The sequence below is a fragment of the Bufo gargarizans genome, chromosome 6 (genome assembly GCF_014858855.1).
Source record: "Bufo gargarizans isolate SCDJY-AF-19 chromosome 6, ASM1485885v1, whole genome shotgun sequence".
Classification (NCBI taxonomy): Eukaryota; Metazoa; Chordata; class Amphibia; order Anura; family Bufonidae; genus Bufo; species Bufo gargarizans.
Window position 1 is genome coordinate 337,746,880 of NC_058085.1, and position 14,173 is coordinate 337,761,052.

Here is a 14,173-nt window from a genome sequence, read left to right on the forward strand (position 1 = left end):
CTGTATTAGGGCTTCTTCACACAACCATAGGCCCTCCGTGCCTGTATTGTGGACCGCAAACGGCAGGTCCGCAAAATACACGCACAAGCCATGTGACTCCCGTATCACGGATGCAGAACCATTGACTTGAATGCGTCCGCAAGATACGGCGGAACGGTGGCATGGATCAGAAGCCCACAGAAGCAGTTCCGAGTGCTTTTTGATCCGTGCCTCTGCACTGCAAAAGATAGGACATATCCTATCTTTTGCTGTATATTGCGGATCGTGGACCCATTGAAGTCAATGGGTCTGCGCTGCAATACAGGATTTACACAGCCGGTGCCCGTGTATTGCGGATCGCAGCACGGGCATTGACGGCCTACAATCATGTGAATGAGCCCTAAAAGGAGATGTCTTCTAGAAAGCCAAGTTAAATCCCCTTTGAGGATACCTTGAGTTAATACAGAGGATTATTTTGGAGGACCTTACGCATCCCTGCCTTACTCAGACAGCCAATTCATTTCAACGGACAGCATGTAATGTTTTTATACTGGAGGAAACCTCGGTTGTCTCACAGACTGTAGGTGATCACTGGGGTCCCAGCAGCTGAACCCTCTTTAATCTCCTAAGAAGTGATTTGTCAAAAGAGGAGACTACGACCCCAAAGCATTTCAGCCTCCATTATCGTAGGTGGGATAAATAAAGCCCTAAAATAGGAAATCTGACGTCCACGAGACACGGGCAAAGTGAGCTTTCCCAGATTCTACGGGCCTCATTTATCAAAACTGTCTAAAACTGTTTGTTGTCCTTAGCATCCAATCACAGCTCAGCTTTCATTTCTTAAATTGCTCTGGAAGAATGAAAGCTGCGTTGTGATTGGTAGCTATGGGCAACTATGTCTTCTTTTAGACTGGATTGATAAATCTGCCCATCTCTGTTGGTTAGTGATGGCTTTGTTCAAATCACGTCTGATGTAGGCCATAAGATTGGGGAATGTAAGCCCTGCTGCCCAGGGATGCCCTGAATCCACCCGGGAACACCCATTTATGGGCCGGGCTAACACAAGCCCCAAACATTCTTGACTCAAGACAGCTTGTATTTTCCAAAACTGTCTCTTGGTATACATCAAGATTATCCCACAAAATCTTATTCCAATAGAAGCCTCCATCATGTGTCAATATATAGGCCTACACCGCCCATTGGCTCCCATGTTAAAAAAAATTTTTGTTTTTTTTTGTGGTATGCCTGTACATAATAAAGTGTAATCAACCATACTTTTCTATGCAGTTAAAAAAGAAGGTATACTGATGTATATCGGAGAATGCCACCAGGACACTGGGAGATTTATCAAAACTGGTGTAAAGGAAAACTGGCTTAGTTGCCCACGGCAACCAATCAGATACCACCTTTCATTTTCCAAATGAGCTCTGAAAAATGAAAGGCGAAATCTGATTGGTTGCTATGGGCAGTTTTCCTTTACACCAGCTTTGCTGAACCTCCCCCACTCTTTTGGCCCCCACGGGGTGAACGGGGGGCTACAGATACATTTGAGCTATACGCTGGAAGATTTTCCAGACGTACAGTGTGAATATTGCCTACGTTTGTGCTGACTTCTGGGATGTCACAGGTATTTCCTTGTAGGGTACTGCCCCTTTAATTCGCTCTTCGTTTTTGCTAGGCACCAGATCGTTGGAGTTGACTTTAAATGAATGTTAGAAAATGTTGATGAGCGTCTCAGCTGCTTGTGATAAAACGGATCTTTTTTTCTTTTTCTTTTTTGTTCCCCAGAACAGAATGCTAAAAAGTAGAAAAACGCAGCCCAGGGACTTGGTATATTAAACTTATTTTAATAATACTTAGAGGAAATTAACATCTGTTAAATCTGTTAAATGGCATCATTATAAAATAAAAAAATGTCTTTCTTTATCGCAGGGGGAAACATTAATCAGGCCTCGGCTTTGAAACCCCTCCTATCAGCGCTGCCTGTGATTATGATGCACTAATATATACGTTAAGGAATACTATTATGGAGTCCTGCCGCAGAAAGGCTTCCGAGGAGTGACGCCTTTACCGAGCGTCTGACTGCTCTGCTACCTGGAGGTTGTCAGCTTTAAAGGGAAAATTACCTATTGTTTAAGAAGAAGGAGAAGAAAATCCCTTTATTGTCCCTCAGTGGGGAAATTTGGGCATTTAAAGGGGTATTCCGGTAAAGTAATTACATTTTTGCAAAACTGCATTAAGACTGCAAGCTGTGACCCAACCAGAACCCATACCTCTACCTATAACTAGAGTTTCAACTTACCTTCCAATCCATTTGTCTAGCGCCTGTGTGAGCCTGCAACACACAGAGTATCATGGCGGCTGATCTTCGCTCACAAAACTTCAAAGACTACAATCCCCACAATCCCGAGCTTTCCTGCTGGGAGTGCTGATGTTTACTGATTGGCTGCCTGATATACAGTACGGTCACGCCCCGTCTACGCAGTAATCACCAGCACACTGACACGCCCTTTGTTTCACAAGACATTTAGAGAACTGATAGCAACACACTGAGCATGCTCGACCTAGCAACGGCTCAGAACTACAGGTCGAGGCCATGGTAATTTATGAGGAAACAAGAAAACGACTTTAATAACTACTGAACGGTAAATATGTGAAATTTACATGTTATTAGGTAATTATTGAATTATGAATTAGTCTAAAACATAAGTTATATTTATGGTAACTGGAATACCCCTTTAAATCTCTTTTTTATGTTTAACATATTTGCAAAGAATTTTTGAAGCTGTTATTTTTTATTTTCCATGTCAAAATCTATTTTTAAAGGGAGTCTGCTCACCAACCTGACCGGTTTTAAACCGATCGCATAGTCCAGTTACTGGCGTGAAATCAGTGCATGCGCACTGCATATCTCTGTGCCTCTGCCCACAGTGGGCAGAACACTGCGCATGCCCGGGCCCGGCAGCGATGCGCGAATGTCCTATAGGGAAATATGATGGCACAGAGCGACAGGGCTGTCTGGAGTTTACTGAGGGGCGGAGTTAGGCGCGAGTGACGCAGGGGACCTTGGGCACTTTCAGCAAACTCTCCGCCCCTGGGCACTTGCGACGGCTCATTAGCATATCACAAAAACTACTTTATGGGCAATTTGGATGATCTTAAAATTGAAACAAGGTTACCATCTGTGCCATCTCTTTGTGTCCCACTGAACTATGTGATTGGTTTAAAACCAGTCAGGTTATTGACAGATTCCCTTTAAACAAAAAACATAAAATCCTGCAAGTTTGGCACACAGTCCTCTAAGCCACTGCGTCTATGGCCCATGAGGCTGCCGTAAAGCAATTTTCTTAATGCTTTCTAAATGCTGTTAAGAACAGATCAGGCAAGATGACGTCGCAGGCTAAGGTTACTTAAAGGGGTTGTCTGGGTCTTAAAAAGGAGCTGCCCCCTCTCCTGACATGTCTGTTTTAGTAACTACTTGCATCCCCCATGTAATGACAATTCTGGGCCATCTGTTCTTATGACTCTATGATGTGCCATTCCTTTATTATTCCTGCTCAAAGTTATGAATAAATTACTAACAGTTTGCAATAAAGGTCCAGCTGGGTATTACCAGTTGGGGACAGGAGTGTTCCTGCACAGTCTGACACTGGGAGCACTAATTGGATAGTATCAGACTGGTAACACCTAGATAGACCATCACCTTGTGGACGTGGCTCCCTGTCTGTTATAGTAATTACTTGCATCCTCCATGTAGTAACAATGATGGAGCAGCTATTCTTAGGCCTCAATGTTGTACCATTCTTCTGTTATTCCTGGCAGAAGTTATGAATTCATTGCTGTTAGGTGTTACCACAGACTTATACTAACCAATCGGTGCTGCCAGTGTCAGACTGTGCAGGGACATCCCCCCCCCCCAACTGGTAACACCCATCTGGACCTTTATTGCAAACTGCAAGAAATGCTTTCATAACTTCTAGCAGGAATAATAAAGGAATGGCAAGTCATAAGAAATGCTCCAGAATTATTATTACATGGGGGATTCAAGTAGTTACTAAAACAGACATGTCAGGAGAGCTGACAGCTTCTCTTAAGGCATTGATGACCTATCTTTCCCGAGTCTAACTCTCGGCACCCTCACCGATCAGCTGTTGGAAGGGTCTGCAGAGCTTGGGTGAGTGCTGCATCCTCTTCCTTGGCCTGTGTCATCACATCTATCAGTCACATGGCCTTTCTGCAGCTCATTCCCATTCAAGTGCTGCAGTACCAAGCACAGCCACTATATGATGCACGACCAGCACTCATCCAAGTGGTGTGGTCCCTTTAAACAGCTGATCAGCAGGGGTGTAGGGAGTCAGACCCCCCCAATTTAGATATTGATGACCCATCCTGAGAAAAGGCCACACGGTCCAACTGCAGCGGACCGCGTCACAACAAGAGAGAAGGAGACGCCCACTGAAAAGCGCTGGGGTCTCCTCCTCCCTGTACTCATGCTATCTATTAGCATACAGGGAGCGAAAACACAACAGGGAACAGCGGGGCAGAAGAGGGGTGTTTAAAAAAAAGAAAACTTATAGCAGCATTGTCACGGCCTATGGTATGTTGTGTGACACTTTCCTTCATTTGGTTGTCCGTGGCAACGTGTGGTGTTGATTGCATGTGATGGCAGTGTCTCAGCCCTATGGCTGATCCCCAGGACATGATTGCCACACATGCCGTTGCCCGCGGCAACAGGTGAAGTGTGTTTGTTTATGTGTGTATTCCCCTTTAAGTGTCCGTCTTCCCTTGCCTTGTGTTTGAAGGGTTAATTCCCTTCTGTGTGTGTGAACACTGGGTGTGTTTGTTGGGTGTGGCTACTTGGGCCTATAAAGCCTCAGTGTTTAGCACGTGTCTGAGGGGTACTTCAGCCATGGTTAGCTGGAGCAGCCTCCTGTGTATTACACCTGCCAGTGGGAGCCACCCTTGTGGTCATAGGTTTTATACTGATGTTCACCTGATGTTTTCCTTTCTTATCTGTTATTGCAACTATGGATGTCCTGGTTACCTGTGTGATATGTGTGCTGTGTCCCTGAGTGTTTTGTGGACATTAGTTGTCATGCATGGGTTCCAGTCAGCGTGGCTGTGACAGGTACGTTTGGAACTACTTTAGTTCGCCTGTCATATCTGTATGTTGTATGTGTTCCCCAATTCCTTGCAGCTTGGCCAGTGAGACTCCTGTTCCTCCGTGTCCAGAAGGAACAGGTCGTCTTACCCTACTCCTAGTTCAGGGACCTGTCGGAGGGTGAGTAGGGACCCGAGGTTCCTGAGCATGGGCCCTCCTACCTTCAAGGTCGGCCCATGCAGCTAGGAGTTAGGGAAGGAGTTAGGGATGTATTAGGAGGTGACCTGCTCCCTAATTCTCTCGTCCTGGCCGAGAAGCCATTAACATATTCTGGCATCGCGCGGCTGAGGGTTTTCCCCATCCTCAGCCGTGACAAGCATCAGCAGAGCATACCCCATTTGTAAAGGTACTTAGTTAAACAAAAAAATAAAAAAATGAAAGGTCCTGCTGGAACACGAAGGCGGGAAATGTTACTGGTCCTTGAAGGGGTTGTCCAGGCTTTTGGTATTGATGACCTATACTCAGGATAAGGCCTCTTTCACACGACCGTAGGGCTATTTTAGTGTTTTGCGGTCCGTTTTTCACAGATCCGTTGTTCCGTTTTTTGTTTCTGTTGTGTTTCCGTTTTGGTTCCGTTTTTCTGTTCCGTTTTTCCGTATGGGCAAATACAGTATACTGTAATTACATAGAAAAAATTGGGCTGGGCATAAAATTTCCGACAGATGGTTCCGCAAAAAAAGAAACGGATACGGAAGACATACGGATGCATTTCCGTATGTGTTCAGTTTTTTTTGCAGACCCATTGACTTGAATGGAGCCATGGAACGTGATTTGCGGACAATAATAGGACAAGACTCAAAATGTAGCGGAACAGAAATGCGGACATATGGAAACGGAATGCTCACGGAGTATATTCAGTTTTTTTGGCGGACCCATCTAAATGAATGGTTCCGTATATGGACCGTATACGGAACACAATAAACAGCCCATATACGGAACGCAAAAAACGTTTGTGTGAACGAGCCCTAAGTCATCAATATCAGATGCTGGGTTTCGAACCCCCGCTGATCAGCTGTATGAGGAGACGGCGCGCACAGTGCACGTGTGGCGTCTACCTTCTCTCTTTCTGTCTGCTGCTGCTTTGCCATAGAAGGTAGACTGCACTGGTACACTGTGCTCCGTCTGCTCATATAGCTGATTGGCGGGGGTGCCGGGTGTCGGACCCCCGCAGATCTGATATTCATGACCTATCCTGAGGACAACCCCTTTAAGGCTAAACTAAATTAATTATGTCACTAAAGGGTTAAAAATGCGCCAACAAGATTTACTTCAAATACACATTAAAAATCAACAATAAAAAGTGACATTTTTGGGAGAGTTTTTCCAATTTTAATATGACTGTTAGGCCCCTTTCACACGGGCGAGTTTTCCGCGCGGGTGCAATGTGTGAGGTGAACGCATTGCACCCGCACTGAATCCTGACCCATTCATTTCTATGGGGCTGTGCACATGAGCGGTGATTTTCACACATCACTTGTGCGTTGCGTGAAAATCGCAGCATGCTCTATATTGTGCGTTTTTCACGCAACGCAGGCCCTATAGAAGTGAATGGGGACGCGTGAAAATCGCAAGCATCCGCAAGCAAATGCGGATGCGGTGCGATTTTCACGCATGGTTGCTAGGTGACGATCGGGCTGGGGACCCGATCTGTATTATTTTCCCTTATAGCATGGTTATAGGGGAAAATAATAGCATTCTGAATACAGAATGCAAAGTAAAATAGTGATGGAGCGGTTAAAAATAAAAAAAAATTAACTCACCGAGTCCACTTGATTGCGGATCTATGTCTTCTTCTGTAATGTTGAGCTGCCGGCTAAGGACCTGTGGTGACGTCACATCACATGATCCAATCACATGGTCCCTCACCATGGTGATGAACCATGTGATCGGACCATGTGATGAGCACAGTGACGTCATCAAAGGTCCTATTCCTGTGCACAGCAAATAAGAAGACAGAAGAGAAGCCAGGCTGCGCGATCAAGTGGATTAAGGTGAGTTAAATCATTTTTATTTATTTTTTAACCCCTCCAGCCTTATTGTACTATGCATTCTGTATTCAGAATGCTATTATTTTGCCTTATAACCATGTTATAAGGGAAAATAATACAATCTACAGAACACCGATCCCAAGCCCGAACTTCTGTGAAGAAATTCCGGTTTGGGTACCAAACATGCCGATTTTTCTCACGCGCGTGCAAAACGCATTACAATGTTTTGCACTCGCGCTGAAAAAGCGCGCATTTTCCCGCAATACACCCGCATCTTATCCGGGCAAAAAACATGACGCCCGTGTGAAAGAGGCCTTAGGAGGTTAAGAAAATTCGTCACACTGTTAGAATATTCAATACCATGGCCATTAACTGGTTAGAATACGCATACTCCTCGGGGTTTATTCCCCTGCATTGTGTTCTATGGGCCACATTTGATGTGTTATGTTGTTTTGTATCATGTTTCTTCCCCTCTGCAGTCTACGGAGGAACAAGTGACCATTAAGAGGCGTACAATTGGGGTTATTTTTACAATTATTGTATTATTTTCTGCTTACTTAAGGCGGCACCAGTAATAACCAGCGCATGTAGGACTGAGACTTTAAAGTCCCTCGGCTAATTTTACCAACTACAAAGCAGCATTATTGACTCTGCTATGATGTGACAGTCACTTTTATATATATTGATTTCTTTCAATGCTTGCTTTTTATGTTAAAACGACCAACTAGAAGAAAATGAATGCATGGCTTAGCAATCTGCTCGTCCGTTCGTTTAAAGGCGGTGAGAAAAACGTTGTACTAAGTGACCAGGCAGGTAGGTAGACTGGTCTGCGTAAAGTGCAATGTTTGCGATTTGATCGATTACAGTGACTACTTCTATTTTTGTATTACAAATATGCCCTGATCAGCTGTAATATTAAAACGTGAAGAACATTGATTATCTGGTGATAGTGGCATCTATTAAAGGGCTTGTGTCACAAAACATATTCTACATTTTTCAAACCAGCGCCTGGATCTGAATACTTTTGTAATTGCATGTAATAAAACATTTTGTATAGCCAGTGAGCTACTCAATAAAATGTATCTGTATAGCGCCACCTGCTGTTCTTACTGAGCTGGTTGAACGTGCTCAGTATAAATCTTCAGCTGCCACCAGCTGTGTCTTCTGTTAGAAGCTGTGGCAGGTACAGGGAGAAGGCTGCAGCAGAAAGGACACACCTCCTGAGCTGAAGACAATCTAGTAGAGTAAGTGAAGCAGTGAATGTGGAGATCTCTGGACCCTTGTGAGGTTCAGGGCTGGTTTCGCGCTGTGAGATGGGTATTGTCATGGCATAAACCCTTTAAAGGTCTATTTTAAAGTTGATGTGCTGGAAATGTAAGGATCTGAGTGACAAGGGCCAAGTAGTGATGTCTGTACAGTGGGGGTTGAAGCATTTCCAAAATGGTTTGATCTGGTTTGATCCCACAGAAGACATTCTCTACCATAAATTGCTTAAAAAGTCGCTGTCTGTGATAGAAAGATGTCAGAAATGCATCACTGTGTACTGAGCTGCGTAGCCATGATGAGCCCTGTCTACATCCAAATGTAACTATGAGGGGCCCAGGGGCATCAGTCCTGGAACGTGGAGTACTAAAGGAAGATGACCAGATGCCCGAGTGCATGTAGGTGACCTACCAGGGAAGAGATGGCATCAAGAGGTACTTTGATAAGAAGACAAGCGTGCAGAGGCAGTGCGATGCTGTAGGAAATGTTCCACTGGGAAACCTTGGGTCGGGAATAATTTCAGGAACATGGCAAAGAGTTCAAGGTGGTGACGAGTGATGAGAGAAGCGTTCAAAACTTCGGATTTATACTTGAAACCAAACGTGGCGTCGATTTTGAGGTACCAGTCGGAACCAAAGCCAAGTTCGCTTTCAAGTTTTAGAGTGGTTTTCCACTGTAAAAATCCGTTACCATTCAACGAAGTCATGAGCGTCTTCGCGAATAACTAACTTCAGCTCATTGGAACCCATACATTTTAATACTTCACGGAGACGGATATCCGTACAGTATTATTCCAAAGTTTTGAACAAAGTGACTTCGGATGTAGCATCCGAAGCTCTCTTCGCTCATCACTAGTGGTGACTTATCCTCCAAATTGCTCCTTTCTCAATCCAATTGTGCATCTGTGGCATGTGCTGGAAAAACATCTCCAGTTCATAGAGGCACATCTCACAACTTTTAAGACTTTTTTGTGTGACCATTAAATATTATTTTATTACTATATAATTCAGCTACTACTTACTTTTTTTACATTTACTTTCATGTACAAGAATGGTCTACTTGTTAGATATTCTAATTTATTATAATGCCCGCTTAATTTATTCTGTATAATTATGTGCACATCCACCTACTGAGGTGGTCGCACATGCTCAGTTCCATCCTTCAACTGCCACCTGCCATACCTACTGTTAGAAACTGTGACAGATACAGGGAAAGAGCTGGATCAGAATGGACATGCCCTCAAGGAAGGGATTGCCCTCCCTGAGAAAGGGCACGCCCCCTTGAGCGGCCCGGCTGAAATTGGAATTGGAGCAATGAATGGGGAGATCTCTTAATCCATGTGAGGTACAGGGCTGGTTCTACCTTTGTTGAAAAGTGATTGCAATGTGATGTCTGATTTTCATGTTTTACATCAATCATGGCATAACCCCATTTAAAGGATCTGCTACTAATGTCTTGGTGCAAGATTTGCAACATTTAGGGGCTACATAACCTCAAACAAGGCAGGTCCCAGAGGTGCCATGTTTTCTCCCTCATATATTGGGCTATACCACACTTTACGGACTATTCATAAAATGTGGGTTAGGTCTTTCCTCATCTTGCTGGCTTTCATTAAACTCCAAGCATACTTTTCACTGTAGTTTCGGAGTCTAGTCTTCTAGAAATACAGCATTTGTCTTTCATTGTCCCAATTCCCTCTCTGGAGCTAGGCGTTGTTTATGGGCCCTTTCTGCATGGTCAAGGGGTTTTTAAGAACATTGGTGCCCACAACAGATATGGCATGATTCCTTTTCTTCCCCAAACACCCTAATTACATTTATTTTCCCAAGACCTACAGAGATATTCCTTTAATATCCCTGTGGGTCTACAACAGCTTACCAGTTAATATCTGGTATCTCTTGTGGTCTAGGGTGATGAATGGGTTAGTACTGATATCCATGTTCTATGGTGGTCTGAAATAGCTATGAGTCAATATCTGTTTTCTTGTGGAAGCCTAGGGTGGTTTAGTGGTTAAAACGAAATGCTTAGATGTTTTTTTTTTCTAAACCACCTGGTTGGCTTGCTTTGCACCAACATTTTGTGCCAAAATTTTAGAGCAATTTTGGTTTATGTTGTTATCATGCCCTTACTGTTAAGCTGTGTTCCCTTGTCCGGCAAGGCACATAAAGTATCTGTAAAATTTCCCCAATGTTTTCTCCTGAACTCCAGGTTTTCAGGTAATAGGAACCCACCTTCTAAGTTTGCCCATGAAGATGGATTGATGACCTCGTTTCTTGCTTTTACTGAGGCTGAATTCCAAATCTGTAACTCAGATGAAGCTCCTGGCTGAAAAATTTTCTATGATGCAGTTGGGCTATTCATTCCTGGGATGAAATGGGTTGTCATGGGTGGCATATGGCTACAACGGGGCCTCCAAATTAAGAAGCGCAAACCGCTCAAGCATGTCCACCTTCTATTTTCTTCTAAAGGAGTTTTCAAAATAGCCAAGCACTGGCTCAGCTATTTCAGGTAGTCCCATAGAGGTGAATACTGAGGTGGCCGTGTATGTGTGGTGCACTTTCAATTTATTTCTATGGGACTCAATATTCTACTTGCCCTTGAACTTAGTCATAAAAACAACCAAAACTAAACCTCGAAGCAATTGACTCTAAGACAAGACCTGTGGGAGATAAAGACTTTAGGCTAGCAAAGTAAATCTAACCCCATCATAGTCACAGATCAGAAAAGCCTAGTTGCATAGTAAGAAACTCACCCCTTGAGCTTGGAACTAAATCACATCTTTAAGGCCCCCAAATCCATAAACGTCAATTAGATATTGACAAGTGGAGTGTTCTAGTCTGTAGTGATGGTTCCATCTCGATACTGCAAGATCTGAAATAAGTCTCAAAAATGTAAAAAATAGCATGAAGCCTGTGTTTCCTCCATGAGCTCAATAGGAAGGCCATTTACAACAATTACCTGATACAAATCTACTTGGATGTGTCAGCTGAAACCAGATGAGGAGATCAGCACGCCTTGCAGTTCAATAGATTTGGCCAGTTTGGAGGGTCAAAAATTAATTTGTAAATCACGAGATAATAGATCATTGGGTGTACTCTGCTCAGCCTGAATTACTAAAGGCATGAGTTAATGTATTATTTTTGGACAATTCAGTCTAAGAAAATAAGAAACACATTGAAAACATTTACGGTACTTGGCCGTACGTTTTCATCTCTCAGACAAGCAAATTTGTCAATTGAATCATCAAAAATAGAACCGGCCATTATTTGTAACAGTCACTGGCAAGATAAAGTTGTGCCGCTGAATAATCGCCCCCTTATGTGTAGTCATGGACATGTTTCCCATCATTCATTGGTGGGATCCCTTAAATTGTTCAGCTTGACGAATATCATCATATTAGCCACTGACTACTGACCAAACATGAGAGAAGGATCTGGATGTCCTCTGTAGTCATCACCCTTATTATTGTGGAACCAGTATGAGAAACTTAAAAAAAAGGTTTTGCCTTTTTCCAAAAATATCAGCACTCTTGTACAAAGGGCTGTATCTGGAATTGCAGCTCAGCCTTAGGCTACATTCATACGACTGTATCCATTTTGCGATCCGCAAATCGCGGATCCTCAACATATAGATGCGGTCCATGTGCATCCCACACTTTTTATGGGCCCCATTATAAAAATACCTATATTTAAGATGGACTAGAATAGGACATATTCTATTATTTGAATAGCAAAGGGATGACTTTGGTGTGCTGTCCGCATTTTATGGGTCTTCATAGAAATGAAAGGGTCCACGTACGATCCGAGAAAAATGCAGATCGGACACGGACAGAAAATACGGTCGTGTGAATGAGTATTTTCAGGGAGCATTGTCTTAAAGGCTTCCTAGATGGATCCCCACAAGCAGAATGACATCACAGCTATGACCAAACGTTAGAGTAACCTGAAACGCGTCCTCCTTCTTTCTTTTCCTTGACACATCTTACAGCCAAGTGGACCCAAAACACTTTCTACAGATGGACGTCTCTGTTTTGGCTGACATCTTCCATCATGATTAAAGGGTTTACCATTGACTTACAAAGTACCCATCTGTAAGTGGAACTAGGGAGACAGTTTTCCTTCTTCTGGAGCTTTTGGGAGCTTCTTCTCCTTGCAGAAATCCAACCGATGTAGGGAGTCTTACAAGAAAATAAGCTATCCTCTGGAAGGGAGAAAACTGTATCTCTAGTGCCACCTATAGGTCATTGTCTGACCCATTAAAGGGGTTTTGGAAAGGTTTCAAGTATCCTCTATTCACACGATATAGGTTGAGCATCTGATTGGTGAAAGTTTGATCACTGGGACCCCCACCGACCAGTGAAACCATATGGCAGGCTGAGCATGCATCGCTGCCGCTCCATTCATATTCAGTGGGACCGCCAAGGATAGCCAAGTACAGCGAGTAAACACACGTCAAACTTGACAATTAAAATAAGCATGTCAGAAAACTTCTCTTAAGGCCCCATTCATACGACCGTGGTTTGGTCCTCAAAAATGGAACATGTCCTATTCTTGTCCATTTTGCGGACAAGAATAGGCATTTCTGTCATAGGGCAGGTCGTACCGATCCGCCAAATGCAGAACACACACGGCTGGTATCCATGTTTTGCAGATCTGCAATTTGATCATGAGAATGGGGACCCCATCTCCCACAGGGTCCCCCAAAATGAATAGAGTGGCAGGTCGAGCATGCATGCTGTGCTCCATTTATCTCTATGGGACTGCCGGAGATAGCAGAGTACAGAGCTCACCTGTTTACAGCAGGTCCCATAGAGATCTAAGAACTATCCCCTATTCTGCGGAATTACCAGAATACTCTTAACTTTTCAATGTGAACATTACTAGTAATTGTCCCTGGAATTTCTCTTCAAAGCTAGGTTACACTGTGACCTCCAAGCACAAGAACAAAGTTGCAGGTGTCTATAGGAATCAAAGTTATAGGGGTCTATAGGAGACAAAGTTGCAGGCTTCCTCACAACACCGCAAAAACTCTAACCCACTCATTTGTTTTGTTATGCTTGTAAGGCCTAATTCACATTTACGTGTCCTTTTGACCCCCATGGAAAATCCAGCCGTGCTTCATCTATGAAGAATCCATGTTTGGCCCATGTGTCTGTTTGTTGCCTTCAGTGTGTCATCCACAGGCTTCGCTACAAAGGGGCAAGGGGGGGGGCAATTGCCCCCTAGGTTATTCCTTGCCCTCCGCTAATTCCCCTTTAAAACACTGGCCGCCGTTTTGCCAAACTGAAAGTGCTGCCCACCCGCTTCACTACGGGCTTCTCAGCAGTCGGCAGCCAAGTGAATCTTTCCCCGCCCACCTCAGCTGCTATTGGCTGGGAGGGAGAGGGCAGCACTGCCATTGGCTGCCTGTGTATTTCAGCCTAGTGGGGCCTGCAGAGGCAGAAAAGAATGCAGCTTGAGGATTTAACATCAGGAAACATTGTTGCGTGCCCCTCCCCTTGTGTTACATGCACCCCTGACCGCCGCACCCTGCGTTACATGCACCCCTGACCAGGGCTCCCTGCGTTACATGCACCCCTGACCAGCGCACCTTGCGTTACATGCACCCCTGACAAGCGCACCCTGCGTTACACGCACCCCTGACCGCCGCACCCTGCGTTACATGCACCCCTGACCAGCGCACCCTGCGTTACACACACCCCTGACCGCCACACCCTGCGTTACATGCACCCCTGACCAGCGCACCTTGCGTTACATGCACCCCTGACAAGCGCACCCTGCGT